The 14,108-nt window shown below is 41.2% G+C and overlaps 1 pseudogene; it reads right to left on the minus strand.

Annotated features, from left to right (window-relative positions):
* Nucleotides 1–10,360: 10,360 nt before the first annotated feature.
* On the minus strand, nt 10,361–11,285 carry LOC117887447 (annotated as a pseudogene).
* Nucleotides 11,286–14,108: the final 2,823 nt, after the last annotated feature.

Raw genomic sequence — 14,108 nt, forward strand, 5'->3', positions numbered from 1 at the left:
TGTTCTCAGTGCTGTCTTGAGAAACACAGAGAGAGAGAGAGAGAGAGAGAGATCTGGATTGCCAGCCATGACCCCTATGCTGCTACTGACTCTGTGTGAGCCGACTGCTGCATTCAGGCAGAAATCAAAGGGACTCTGCAGAGAGACCCCACCCCTAGATAAGGGGTAAGGGCAGAACTTGGTCCTTTGAAATTAAAAGGAAAATAAGAGATTACAATGAATAAAAACATGAATCAACTCACCTGCCTTTTAATGTAGATCATAAAGATAGACTAAGAAAACAAAAAGAGAAAATCACAGGTCAGAATGATCTCTATCTACTAACTTACTGATTTGTCTGTCTAATTTCTCTCTCTGCCTCTGGAAAACAGCATTTAGGACATCAAATATTTTTTTTTACAAGGAGCAGTGAGACCCTTCAAGTGTTATCAGTGGGAGTGGCACAAAGACCCTTTCCTTAGCAGACTCCAAGACTAAGAGCTGATTTCTTGACAGCCACTTAAATGCTGTCTTGTTCCCCCTGGAGCAAGATCCCTGAAGTTCACTCTCTGTGACAAGTTACCGAGAACACTGTGTTGGGTCAGCCCTTAAACAATGGTGTATGGTTCATAAGAATGAGGGTACTGAGGCTTAGATTATGAAAAGAGCCCAAGTGATTTAGGTTTCCAATTTCAGGGACAGTCAATTAAAAAGGCATGTATTTAGGCTCAGATTCTCTAAAGTAGGCTAAGGAGTTAGATATCCGAATAGCAAGTGATTTAATCTCCCTAGACTCCTTTGAAGATGGTAGCTATAATGTATAATTCCACTAGAGGGCAGTGGAGGTGAAAGCATGGGAACAGGGCAGCTATCCTTAAAGATCACCAATAGATGGATACACAGGTAAAGGAATGAGAAAGGAGCAAATAGACTGTAAAATGGCAGGAAAGAATAGGAGATGAGACAAAGGAAAAGCTATATTGTATAGAGCTGGGAAAATTTTTCAGACAAACAGCTGATTCACCAAAAAATGCTCTTTTGATTGACCTGATACATTTGTAAATTTGAAACAAGTTTACCAAATAGTTTCATCCGAGCCAAAGGGGGGAAAAAGACTAAATTCACAAAGAGGCACAGGGAATCTCATTGACTTGCAATACCTTTAACACATTGGTTAGGGGACTCATCACCTGACACATGGGAGACACTCATTCATGACCCACCTCTGTCTGTTGTGGAGCAGAGATTTGAAGTTTGGTTTCCCATCTCTCAGGAAAGTGCTTTAATATCTAGGCTAGTTTGAGAAAGGGCTTTCTCAGTGTCTCCTCTTGAATCTGTTTGCTTTGTATAAATCAGCAGCACATCAGCATCAGATACATATGGCTATAATGCAGCCATGGCAGCATATACAACTGGTTTCCATCTTAAATGGTTCCTTGCAAATCTTCTCCCTTCCACAAGAGTCAGTATGGGAGGATTAAGGTTTTTTAAATCCCACAAAATTGCATCTTCCAATCTTCTTCTTAGTCAGCCTTGTGCTCTATTTCCTTTGACCCCAGATACAAAAAGCTTCAGTGAAAGCATAACTTCTTCTGGGAGTTGAACATGACTCCACCATTGCAGTCATCTTCTCAACTGATGGCAGACTGCAACTTCCTGGGATCATCTAAGTATCTCCTCATTTGTGACAAATCAAACAAATTGAAGTTAAGTATATACTGTAACTTTTGACACTGAAAACTGTTTAGTTTCCTCTCCTCAGCTGTGTTTAATGGATACATTTCTTCTCCATATATGAGAGATGTCATCACAACAACATTTAACACTTGTTTCTTATATGTCACAGAGACATCCTGCAACCCAAGCAGGGGTCTTTGAGTGATGTTCAAATGCCATTGACATAAGATCCATCAGACCTGTGATGACTTCAGATATAGACCTCATGCCATCATCCAATTACCTAGTTACATAAAATTATTCACCCATTCAATGTTGTTGCAATTTACATGCGCTGTCAGCAGGTCATGATTAACCCTGGGCAAAAGAAATTGCCCATCCAAATTATTTTCAAAGCATTCAGTGAAATCAGGATGAGTTCAGAAATAACTTAAGGGCACAAAACAAGGCCAACATTCATAAATAAAATTTGACTGACTAATAAAACCACTGACATGGGTCTATGCCTTTTTCAAGAGATCAGAAACTGCCCCCATATTTTGAACATTTCCTGATGTGAATAGTATACATTTTTATTAATTGCATAATGTGTTACATCACGATAGACTAACAGCATTATTTCTCTTTATACTTCTCTGTGTGTCATTTATTATTCCATTAGCATCTCTCTCTCTCTCTCTCTCTCTGTGAGAACTTGGACCACTTTTATTAGTGAAAAAGACAAGCTTTCAAGTGACATGGAGTTCTTTTCCAGGTCGCTGTTCAATGGGTAGAACATCCTCTGTGGGGCAGAAATTCCATGTCTTGTGGACATGAAGTGAGCCAGCACCATATGGAAAATAAACCTGCATCAGAGGGACATTGTTTTCTCTAGGAAAGGGAGCATGGGGCAGGGAGCCAGGAACTGGATGGAGATTCTCAGGGTCTGCTGAATGGGGTTTGCTCCCTAAATGGGGCTGACTGTGCAATGATTGGTAAAGTTCAGAGCAAGAGCACCTGTTTTTCCCTGCTATGGTCCATTGAGGCCACCCAGTCTCAGGCCTCCTGCTCCCCAGCCATTACCTCTCTTGGGTGGAGACCTGCATTGTTCTTCCTTCTGATGGGGGTATTCCAGGGCAGACCAGTTACCTGTCTTCACTGTGTTATTCCAAGCAAAAGATAATCTGCCTAACAGACCAGCTTCACTTCTCTTCTCAGAGACACTATACAGTGTAATTGCTATGCTTGTAAATTACCCCAGAGCTCTTTCTAAGCAAACATATTTTAGTCTTAAGGTAAATCACTACCAAGAAAAAGATATTAAAAGCAATAAAAGAAACCTATACAAAAAGCTTAGCAGAGATCATCCCAACTGCAACATGGGCTTTGGTAAGAGCGGTCCTTCAATCCCCACTCAGGGAGTTTCCTGTGGATTCATGTTCTAAACATCCTCACCTCAGAACAAGAACAATGCCTGACTCTCTGTGTGACTCATTTATAGAGTTTGTCTCTTTGAAGAGACCTTGCATGTATAATCAGCCAGATAATCTCTGCCCAAAGTGCAGCTTCAAAGGAAGGGTTTCCAGGTGAGTCATTTGCACAGGGTTCGCCCTAGACCAAATGGAGCCCCAGGCGAGAAGCGTCTCCCCCCCCCATTTTTTAAATGTTTTAATACCTTATTTTTTAATTGCATTTGTAGCACATTTCATGACTTTGGTGCATAATTTGCACATACGATTTATCCTTGTCAAATAGGAAGATAGTGACAAAATACAGATTTACAAATCCTAGTGTGAAAATTTAACAAAAAAAACAGCACCCCGAGACCCATGCCCCCTAAGCCCTGGGTTGCCTCTCCTAAATCCAGGCCTGCATTTGCATTCCCTTCTCCCCACCCCAAATGTCCTTGGACATTTACTTCACTTGTATTGTCCCCAATAATCTTTTGAAGTTCCTAATAGCTCCCAGAGATTGCATTATTGATGACTTCCTCCTAAAGAATGTCCATGCAATTTTACAACAGTACATAAACATTTGCATTTTTAATACAACAAACTCCAAGCATGTTAAACTTAATTCAGTAAGGTTTTTCCAAGATATTACAGGATATTGTCATTTCTGTCACAACAACAATCTTGCAATATAGTGTCTGAACCCCTGGCTGAACTTACTCAGCTCAAATCTTCTTCTAGCCTTCTTCCCATTTATATAGGGTTTGGTCTTCAAGTTCTTCTTATCCATTCTAGTCTGTCATGTATATAGTTCCTTTGAAACCAAGCAGCTATCCAAATGCTTTACTATGACATCCACCCATCTAATTTTGGGTCTTCCAACACTTCTCTTACCCTCCACTTCTAAATTTAACTCCCTCTTTCCTATATGTTCTCCCGATTTTCTTTTTGCATAGCCAAGCCATCTAAACCTGGATTCCCTCAGCTTTTTTAAGTAATTGGTACCACCTTCCCACTTCCCCTACTTTGTTTGTTCTGAACATGGTCCATCCTTGTAACTCCAACCACCCATCCTAAAATTTTAATTTCCCCTGTATTCAAGATTTCCTCCTTTCTCTTCCTCAGTGTCCAGAATTCAGAGCCCTGGAAAAATGAAGATCTAATTACAATTGTGTAGACCTTACTTTTCAGTGTGCTTGGCTTAGTGAAAACTCAAATGCTTATATAAATATTCATATAGTGACCAATCCTGCAAAAGGGCTACTCCAGTGCCTAGGATGAACACATGAATAATCATATTCCAGTTAAGTGTGACTATGGACCACTACCATGATCCTGAATCTGTCTGCGGGACAGGGATCACACACAATATTGATGGGCTCAATCCCTCAGGAAGTCAAAAAGAGGAAGCCCTGTTAGCCTCCATTGGAGATTTGAATGCAGACAGGCTGTAGGGATACGACCATTTAGTCTAAATACTCAAGTGTATTCTATATCATGTCTATTGAGAAGAAGAGATGCACATAAACATAATAGATGAATGAAAAAGTCCATTCAACCAAGTTATACTTTCTTTCTATAGGGTTTACATAAGGTGAGGGTGATGGTGAGTTCTGTTTGGTGAACCACTGTTGAGAGGGTGCCCCTATTGAGACACATAATTAAAATGTGCAACTCGTTGCCCTCGGGAGACGTAGAGACCAGAAATGTAGGAAGAATCAGAAAGGGATTGCAGAAGAAAAATAGCCAGAGCTATCATAATTCTTTATGATAAGATTTTTGGTAGGGATATTAAATATCAAGAATCAGGTTTTAAACCAAACTCTAATAATTAGAGATACTGCTATGGGGGCAGATTATCCCACATCTGTGTATTGAGTCTTCCTCTGAAAAGCTGGTTCTGGTCACAGCCAGAAAGAGGAATCTAGACTAGATGGCAGGTCTGACTCAATATGGTAGTTCTTACGTTCCCAAGACACAGACAATGGCAGAACAAGAGGCGATCAATTTTCTTCAGCAGCTTCCTTTATCTGAAGATCTCAAAGGACTTCATGTGCATCACTATATGTTCTATTAATTTAGATGGAATATATGGGCCCAAAGAGGAGGGATAGCTCAGTGGTTTGAGCATTGGCCTATTAAACCCAGAGCTGTGAGCTCAATCCTTGAGGGGGGCATTTAGGGATCTAGGGCAAAATACTCTGTCAAGGACAGTACTTAGTCATGCTATGAAGACAGGGGACTAAACTCAATGACCTTTCAAGGGCCTTTCCAGTTCCACATTTCTATGAACATATCCCAGTTGCTGTCCAGTACTGAACAATGTTAAACACGCTTCAAAATTTGGGATACATAGAGCTCTGCCTACTTGTTACCGTGGCAAACACACCATTAAACATCCTTTTTAGCTTTTATTAAAGACACAGAAAAGAAAGGGAAAAAATTAAAGTCTTTGAAAGGAAAGAGTTAAATAAGGCTTATATTTTAACAACCTCCATTATTCTCCTCCGCTTTAGCGGAAACACTTTTAGATGGCATTGAAGAGGGTAATAACTGTTCTTTTGGGGAAAAGAGAAGAAGTTAGTAGAGCTATCATTGCTGTTCTTGTTAATGTCTGATCCATTTCCTAGAAGACAAAACAACAGTAACACACACAAACAAGGGGAGAGAAAGGATCAGAAAAGATAGAAAAACACAGCTTCAGTCTCTGGGGTTGACTCTCATTTGCAACCTCACAGCTGGAGAAACACAGGCATGGCCCACAGTCTTATTAGCCACTTAGAGACCTGGCAACCTTGTACCAGCATCCAGCTGTTTAGGGCATTACTTTCAGTGGCCTCTTTTTGGTCACAGGCACACAGCAGTGCTGCTAAGTATACAGCCTTGTCCTGCTAAGCCAGACACTCATTAGACAGAAGGGAAAAGGGGAGGGATAGGAAAGAGAAGAAATAAAGTGGCAAAGGAAAAGGAGGCAGGTCGAAGGAGAGGAAGACGTAGCAAGAGAAAGTCTCACAATTCAGGTGGTATTTGGAATTTAGCCTGAGGCAGAGGTGGTGTCATCTTCCTCCCTCTCTCTAGACTAGTCTGGTCAGGACGTCTTTCAGGATTAGGATGAAGAAGTTCTGCGGTCCCAGAAAATGGCGGGGGTGTCAGCCATGATGGTGACGCTCACTCCAGTAGCCAAATTTTCTACTCAAAGTCTCTTTTGTTTAAAGAGCCCCAAGAAGGGACTGCTGGGTGCAATAGCCCATCCCCTCATTACGTTGCTCACCCATTAGGCCTGGTTTGATACACTGATTTTTCTGTCTCTCGCTGCCTTATTTATGAGGCATGATCTTAGCACAGTTCGTAAGTTCTATCAGGAAACCTTTTCCTTTGGACTAATTCAGTCTCTCTTTCTCCCTCCCTTTAGTGGCCAACCTATCACTCCAGAGCAACATGAGGCTCTTCAGAAGTTAATATGTGGCTCTTTGCATAGGCACCCAGTCAAGGGCTGCAGCTACAGGTGACAACTTTCCAATGTGCTGAGGGTGCTCTCTGCTCAACCATTGGCTCTGCCCCACTCCACCCCTTCCTGCCCCCTCCCCTGAGCCTACTATGCCCTTGCTCCTCCCTCTCCCCCTCACCCACTGAGTCTCTTGCACACCATGAAACAGCTGATCGGGAGGTGCAAGGAGGCACTGATCGGGGAGGGGGGCTGCCGGTGGGTGGGAGGCGTTGGGAGCGGGGAGCTAATGGGGGTGTTCATAGAATATCAGGTTTGGAAGGGACGTCAGGAGGTCATCTATTCCAACCCCCTACTCAAAGCAGGACCAATTCCCAACTAAATCATCCCAGCCAGGGCTTTCTCAAGCCGGGCCTTAACAACCTCCAAGGAAGGAGATTCCACCACCTCCCTAGGTAACGCATTCCAGTGCTTCACCACCCTCCTAGTGAAATAGTGTTTCCTAATATCCAACCTAGATCTCCCCAACTGCAACTTGAGACCATTGCTCCTTGTTCTGTCATCTGCCACCACTGAGAACAGCCGAGCTCCATCCTCTTTGGAACCCCCCTTCAGGTAGTTGAAAGCAGCTATCAAATCCCCCCTCATTCTGCTCTTCTGAAGACTAAACAATCCCAGTTCCCTCAGCCTCTCCTCATAAGTCAGGTGCTCCAGCCCCCTAATAGTTTTTTTTTTTGACCTCTGATGGACTCTTCCCAATTTTTCCACATCCTTCTTTTAGTGTGGAGCCCAAAACTGGACACAGTAGTACAGATGAGGCCTCACCAATGTTGAATAAAGGGGAACGATCACGTTCCTCGATCTGTTGCTGATGTATTACTGTGGCTCTTTGGCAATGTACATTGGTAAATTCTGGCTCCTTCTTAGGCTCAGGTTGGGCACCCCTGCTTTTTCTTTTTCAATCACCATTTGCTATTAGAGGCTACTGTGACATCTGATGAACTGTCACATACTTTTCACAGTTGAACTCATAATGAGGATAAGTTTGTAAGCCAAATTATTACAACATGTATTAAACTCTGCACTCCATCTGTGAGGTTGTTTTCCCCAAATTACAGAAGGTTATTACCATCAATCGTCCATTAAGCACCAACAAAATACTAGTCTCTGTGCTTAAGATGAAATTAAAGAGAGTCTATGACCCAGAGAGCTTAAATATAATAGACTGAGACACTGGAGAAACCACTTCTTTATTTTATATATATAAATAAATACATTTGGCCTGTGTGATACAGGAGGACAGACTAGGGATCACAGGGGTCCCTTCCGGCCTTTGAATCTATGAAATTAGTTCCTTGTTATACTTGGCAGTGTACAAATATTAGAGATGATACAGAAATTTCCATCACCCAGGAAGCTCCATATTTTGACATTTTGTTTACTCCCAACAGGGTCCAAAAAGATGAAATGTCAAAATGTTATGAGATGAAAAATTCTAAAAGGTTTAGATGTCTAAACATTTCATCTTTAAATTTGATTGTAACAAAATATTTCCTCTTGAAGTGTCCATTTAATATGAAAACTTACATATTGAGTGAATATTTTTGTGTACAATGAGCTTGACACGAGTCATTTTATTGTCAATTTAAGTGAAAATATCAATTCAAAATGAAAGTTTTCATTTCAATTGGACATTTTGAAACAAAATTTCATTTCATTTTGAGACATCAAATTGAAATTGAATCCTCCCCTTGCCCCAAGAAAAAAAAATATTTCTTCAAAATACCGTTTTTTCCGTAGAAAATTTCTATCTTGATGAAACAAGACTTTCAAATTTCATTTTCCAAACATGGGAAAAACTTTTGACCAGAACTAACACACACAGAAGTGGTCATCACTCCTGTTCTAAAGAATTTACAGTCCAACAGAGTGACACACCCTGCAAAAGCAGGAGGTGAGAGTAGCTAAAGAATTCCATTTTCTATTCAATGAGTAGGTTGCAAAAGTCATGAATTTTGATGAGAAAGAGGGACATGATTTTTTTTCATGAAAATTTTCCCATTTTCAACCAGCTCTATTCATTTTTTGTGAAGAATGTGAAAGAAGAAATTCTCCCTGTGAAATCAGGAGGAGAGGGTGGTATCTTTCTTAATGGGGACAGGGAGTGCATTCTGTTAGTCCTAGGCTGAGATGGGAAGAGATATGGGACTGTCAGTGGGCACATGGATGATTGTATGATCCAAGGCAGAAACAGGGATGGAAGAGATCAGACTTCAATATCTTCTTTTCCACCGACTTTCTGACTGACCTTGGGCATGTCACTGGGACTACATTTTTCCAATTCAATAGGAGTAAGGCACCTAACTTGCCTAAACTCTTTTGAAAATCACAGCCTGCTGGTTGGCTCTTCATTTACCTGAGACGATATCTCTGTAAGTCCCAATTTGACAAAAAGGTGGATTCTGAATCATAACTTCATTCGGCGAGGAAAGATCCTCAGCTGACATATATCGGTATAGCCCTGTTTCTTTCAGTGGAATTACGTTGCTTTCCACCATCTGTGGTGTTGAATCTAAGGGTGAATTTCACTGGGGTGCATAGTGCCAGCACCACTTGCTATTATGTTTAGGATTTAAGTGGAAGCTCGATGATACACGGGTCTTTCCAACTCAATGGTGAGGGAAATTTGAGGAATGTAAAATCAATTTAGAATATGGACACTATGGGCCAGATTCCCAGTTCATGTAAATCCACCTAATTTCGTTGATGTAAAGGCTCTATGTCAATTTACATCCAGAGTTAGATTCACAAACGCATGTAGTTGTTTTAATGGTGAGCATTGCAGTGGATAATTGTTAGTTTATTTTTGTAATCATTTGGTTCCCAGAGCCTAAGTTGGGCAGCCAGGCTCCCTACAAAGTAAAAGTGGAGACACAGACACCTAAGAATGGGATTAAAAAAAGCCAACATGACAGATGTTTTCTTAATCAATGGGAAAGGTGAAGCAGGGGGTTGTGTTCTAAATACTGCAGGTATCACAGGAGTTCAGTCCCTATTTCCTCTGAGAGAAGACACCTCCTTCACCTTGGAAATCTCCTCTTGGAAGCCTCTAAACCCACCTAAGGTGGCAAGAAACCATAGCAAGAGAGGGGAGAGAAGAAGAAGCAATTAGGTGGAGGAAACCCCTCAAATTGTATCCTAGGTGTTAGGGATGTTGGAGACCCTCCTCAAGTGCTGAATAAGGAGAAAGATTTTAAAAAGGGATCTGCTTCCTCCCATGTGGGTGCCCTAACCACTGTGATATGGGATACCTGATATGTGTCCTTCTCAAGCTCACCTAATAGAGTTTTACATTCTTTGTGCAGCTTGACCCAGCTGGAGATCACACTCATTATTAATTATTGTTATTATTGCAGAGACATTAATAAGGATGAATCCTATAAGATATTACAGAGGGTTTTCAACAAAATACTCTAGAACTACAGAATGCTATAGACACAGCTGTTCTTTTCATAGAACTGGTTATATTCTCATGTTGTACAAATTGGCCATAGCTGCATTGAAGAAAGAAAGAGAAAACATGCATGAATGGCTCTAGATTCTAGTGCTTCTAGCATGCAACCTACATGGAGACCCAGGATCCCATCCCCCTTACTCCAGTGTCTCTTCTACCCAATGGGGATGTGGCCTGCTGAGTTCAATGGAACCACACTGATTAAGAGCAGCTGAGGCTTTGGCCCAAAGCGTCAGATACCTGAGCTGAGAATCTCCCAAACACACGTTATTCACAGTTCTATTCCCCTTGATTTTTTTTTTTAAAAGATTGACACTACTTGAGAAATTTGAATTTCTGAAACATTTTCCCTATAGCTGTTTTCACCTTGTTTTTCAGGCTGTCGATGATGGGGTTTAACATGGGGGTCAAGATGCCATACTGGATGGAGAACATTTCATCCAGAATGACAGAGGAGACCGAGCTGGGTTTTGTGTACTTGAGAAAACCTGTGAGGTAGAATAAGCCAACCACAATAAGGTGGGAGCTGCAGGTGGAAGAGCCTTTATGCCTGCCCTACGCAGAGCGTATCCTCAGGACAATGGAGATGATGTGAATGTAGGAGATCAGGGTGAGGAGGAAGGAGGTTGATGCAAATATCACAGCAGAAGTAAGAAGCACCACTTGATTGGTGAAACTCTCAGTGCAGGACAGTTGTAACAGGGGAGGGAGTTCACAGCTGAAATGGTTGATTTGATTGGGCCCACAGAAATGCAACTTGAGGGCAAAAACTGTGTTAAGCAGGGCATGGAAGAAGCCTATTGCCCATGCACCACTCACCAGCTGAACACAGATCCCTTTGCTCATTCTCTCCATGTAACGCAATGGGTCACAGATGGCAGCATAGTGGTCATAAGCCATTGCTGAGAGAATAAAAATGTCAGTAGTAGCCAGCTGCAAAATGTAACACATCTGTGCAATGCAGCTATTGACAGAAATGGTTTTGTGCTCTGCTAGGAAATGCATCAACATCTTAGGCACAACGGTTGAGGTATAGCAGATATCAAGGATAAATGAGACAGAAAGAAGTATAATAGGGTGTGAAGGTGAGGATCAGCCCTTATCACCACCATGATCACGATGTATGCCAAAAGCGTGATTAGGTAGACAAGTAAAAAAACAGGAAGAGAAAAATCTGCAGCTGTGGGTCATTGGAAAGTCCCAGGGTAATAAATTCAGTCACTTCAGTTTGATTTCCCATGGATTCTTACTCAGGAAAACTGACCTGTCAAACTGGAAAAAAATACAATTAACATACGAGTAAATTGAAATGGCATGTGGAGATCATCTGATCAGTAGGATGAATGTAAAGAGGCCTTCTACATCCTATAAAATGTGTGTTTAAAATAGGCAAAAATGGGCTAGATGCAGAAAAGGACTTTGGCACCAAACTACTCCTTTACTTCCCTAAATCCCAGGAGAAGGCCCCACTGGTACTCTGAGAAATACCGCTCAGCTGTGATATTGGGACAGTTGGACATAGGGCTCCCTCATTCTTTCCTGTTGAAGCTCTTCCACTGTTAAATAATAAAAAAAGCTTTGGAACAGAGGGACTGGATACTCTGTTTCCTGCATTTGGAGGTGAATGCCCTAACCACTAGGATATAGTCCCCTTGCTGTCTCTCTCTAGCCTAATATCTCTTTCATCTGTCCCATTAACTTAAATAGAGCTATGGCTGATCTACAGCAGCTGGAGATTTGGCCCATTGGTGCCTATGGAGCTATGGCTGATGCACACCATCATGGGATCTGGCCAATTCTATAAATACTCTACAGATATTACATTCTGTAGTTTTTGTAGAATCTTATTGGAATGATCCCTATTAAAATATCTAGAATTCTAGAAGAGGAAGAAACCTCAGAGCTGTAGAAATTTTAGGTTTCCACCCACCAGGGTATAGCCTATCAACCCAAACCAGTATGGAGAATGTGGCATTCATAATAATCATCAATTACCTCTAAACTGGGCCTCAGAAGAGAGTATCTGGATGACAGCCTCCTACCCAGCGGAGTGTTTTGTGTGGAGGTGGGTAGGGGGCTGTCATGTATCGTGCAACTGTCCAAAGAGACAGAGATTGTTTGTGACAATAGAGTAAAAAGGAGTCATCTTTTAAACCAAGAAGTGATCTGAGGAGGTCTTTTGGCAAAACCAGAAGAGAGAGCCTGGAGCAAAGAAAATGCTCCAACACTGGAAGGAGAGAAACGACCACACCGAGAAAGAGATGACTGATCATAGACTCACTGCACAACTGAGAGCTTTATTCCAAAGAGGAGAATTTACACAAATGAAGATTGAAAGCCTGAAAAGGCGATTAGTCATGTAGAACTATGTACAAACATTTTGGTGGGAGCACTGACATAGGATAAACAGAAGGCAGAAATGAAAGGAAATTGGAGGACAAATATGAGTGAAAGAGCACCTGAAGAAAGTAGAGAAAATCTGAAGGATTTGTCGATTGAGATCATGCAGAGTGTAAAAGACACTGAACACCAGCACTACCAACCGAAATTTGTAGACCATCACGCACTGGATGATATAATGCAAGTACTTAATGACGTGCTCAAGGAAACTGGAGAAAAAACCTACAAGGATTAGCCAGTACAATTATATAATTTATGGTACAGTAACAGTAGCAGATCATTGATTTAACATCAAGGCATCTGAACATATGAACCATTGGAAAACTTCCTATCTTCAAGAACCTCCATGGAAATGAAGTTAAAACAGAAAAGTACTCTTTTTCATTGAGATACCAGCCTACTGTATGAATATGGGAAAAATCATTTGAAGAGAAAAGAGCAGCATCCTTGGAGATGAAATATCAGCTGAATGAAAGGATGTGAGAGTTATGAAGGAACAATGTAAAGAGAAACTGATCGCTTAGTGTCATGGACTTGAAAGATTTCAGCACAAAGTTATTAGTATAGAGAGAACAGTCACTTCACCAGAGACCCTAGGAGAGTCTGTCATCTGATTGATGGAAAAAAGAAATAAAAATAAACAGAATAGTCAAAATTAGAGAGCCAATAAATGATGATGAAGAGTTTCACTGCTTCTGGAAGGAAATCTGGTCTGAGACTGTACAACACAAGCAGAGAGCAAACCAGATTAGAAATGAAAGAAAAAGTTTACAAGACACAGCACAGAGGAATACATAGAAAACACCAAAGAAAGAAATGAGGTACTGAGATAAATGAAACATTGGAAATCACCCGGACCAGATGGGATGCCTGGATTCTAGCTGAAACGCCTTACAACTCCATGATTGTTTATTTGAATAACTTATTAAATGTTTGACGAATGGATTTCAAAAATGGTTGGTGACAGGGACAATGAAAAAAAGAAAGTTGTAGTGATCCTATGAATTATAGACTGACCACATGTTTACCAACTATAAGAAAACTTCTAACAATTCCAGGAAAGACGATCTGGATAGTGCTAGCTCACAATGCAATGCAGTTTCCTGAGCAAAAAGGCAGCACAGTAAACATGAAAGGAACAAAAGGCCACCTCTGGCTAAAGAGGAGGATCACAGAAGATTGAAGACAAAGAAAGTCTACCCACACAATGGCTAACCTTTTTTCTACCAGAGAGCATCCAACAGTGTCTCACAATCAAGGATCACCGAGACACTGAAAATGTCCAAGGTTTATCCACAGATCATTCCCTTTCTGCAGCAATCTATGTTTAACTGGAGCTCTCGACTCTCCCAGGGAGGGACTCATTGATGAGATTCAAATTAAAAAGAGAAATCTTTCAAGGGGATTCCTCAGCACCAGTGCTGTTTGTGGTAACCATGCTGCCACTGACATGGATGCTTGTTGAGATAATCACAATTTACCATATCAGCAAAGACCAACAACCAGTTAACAATTTGTTAGACATGAGCAATCTGAAACTACATGAACAGTCACAAAAAGGAGCTACAGAGATTGATGATGTGTGGAAAAGTTTGGTGAAGATATAAAGCTACGCGTTGGCTTGGCTAACTGTGTGTCAGCATCTGTAAAAATGGCCAGATTG

This window comes from Trachemys scripta, chromosome 14, assembly GCF_013100865.1.
Source record: "Trachemys scripta elegans isolate TJP31775 chromosome 14, CAS_Tse_1.0, whole genome shotgun sequence".
NCBI classification, from domain to species: domain Eukaryota; kingdom Metazoa; phylum Chordata; order Testudines; family Emydidae; genus Trachemys; species Trachemys scripta.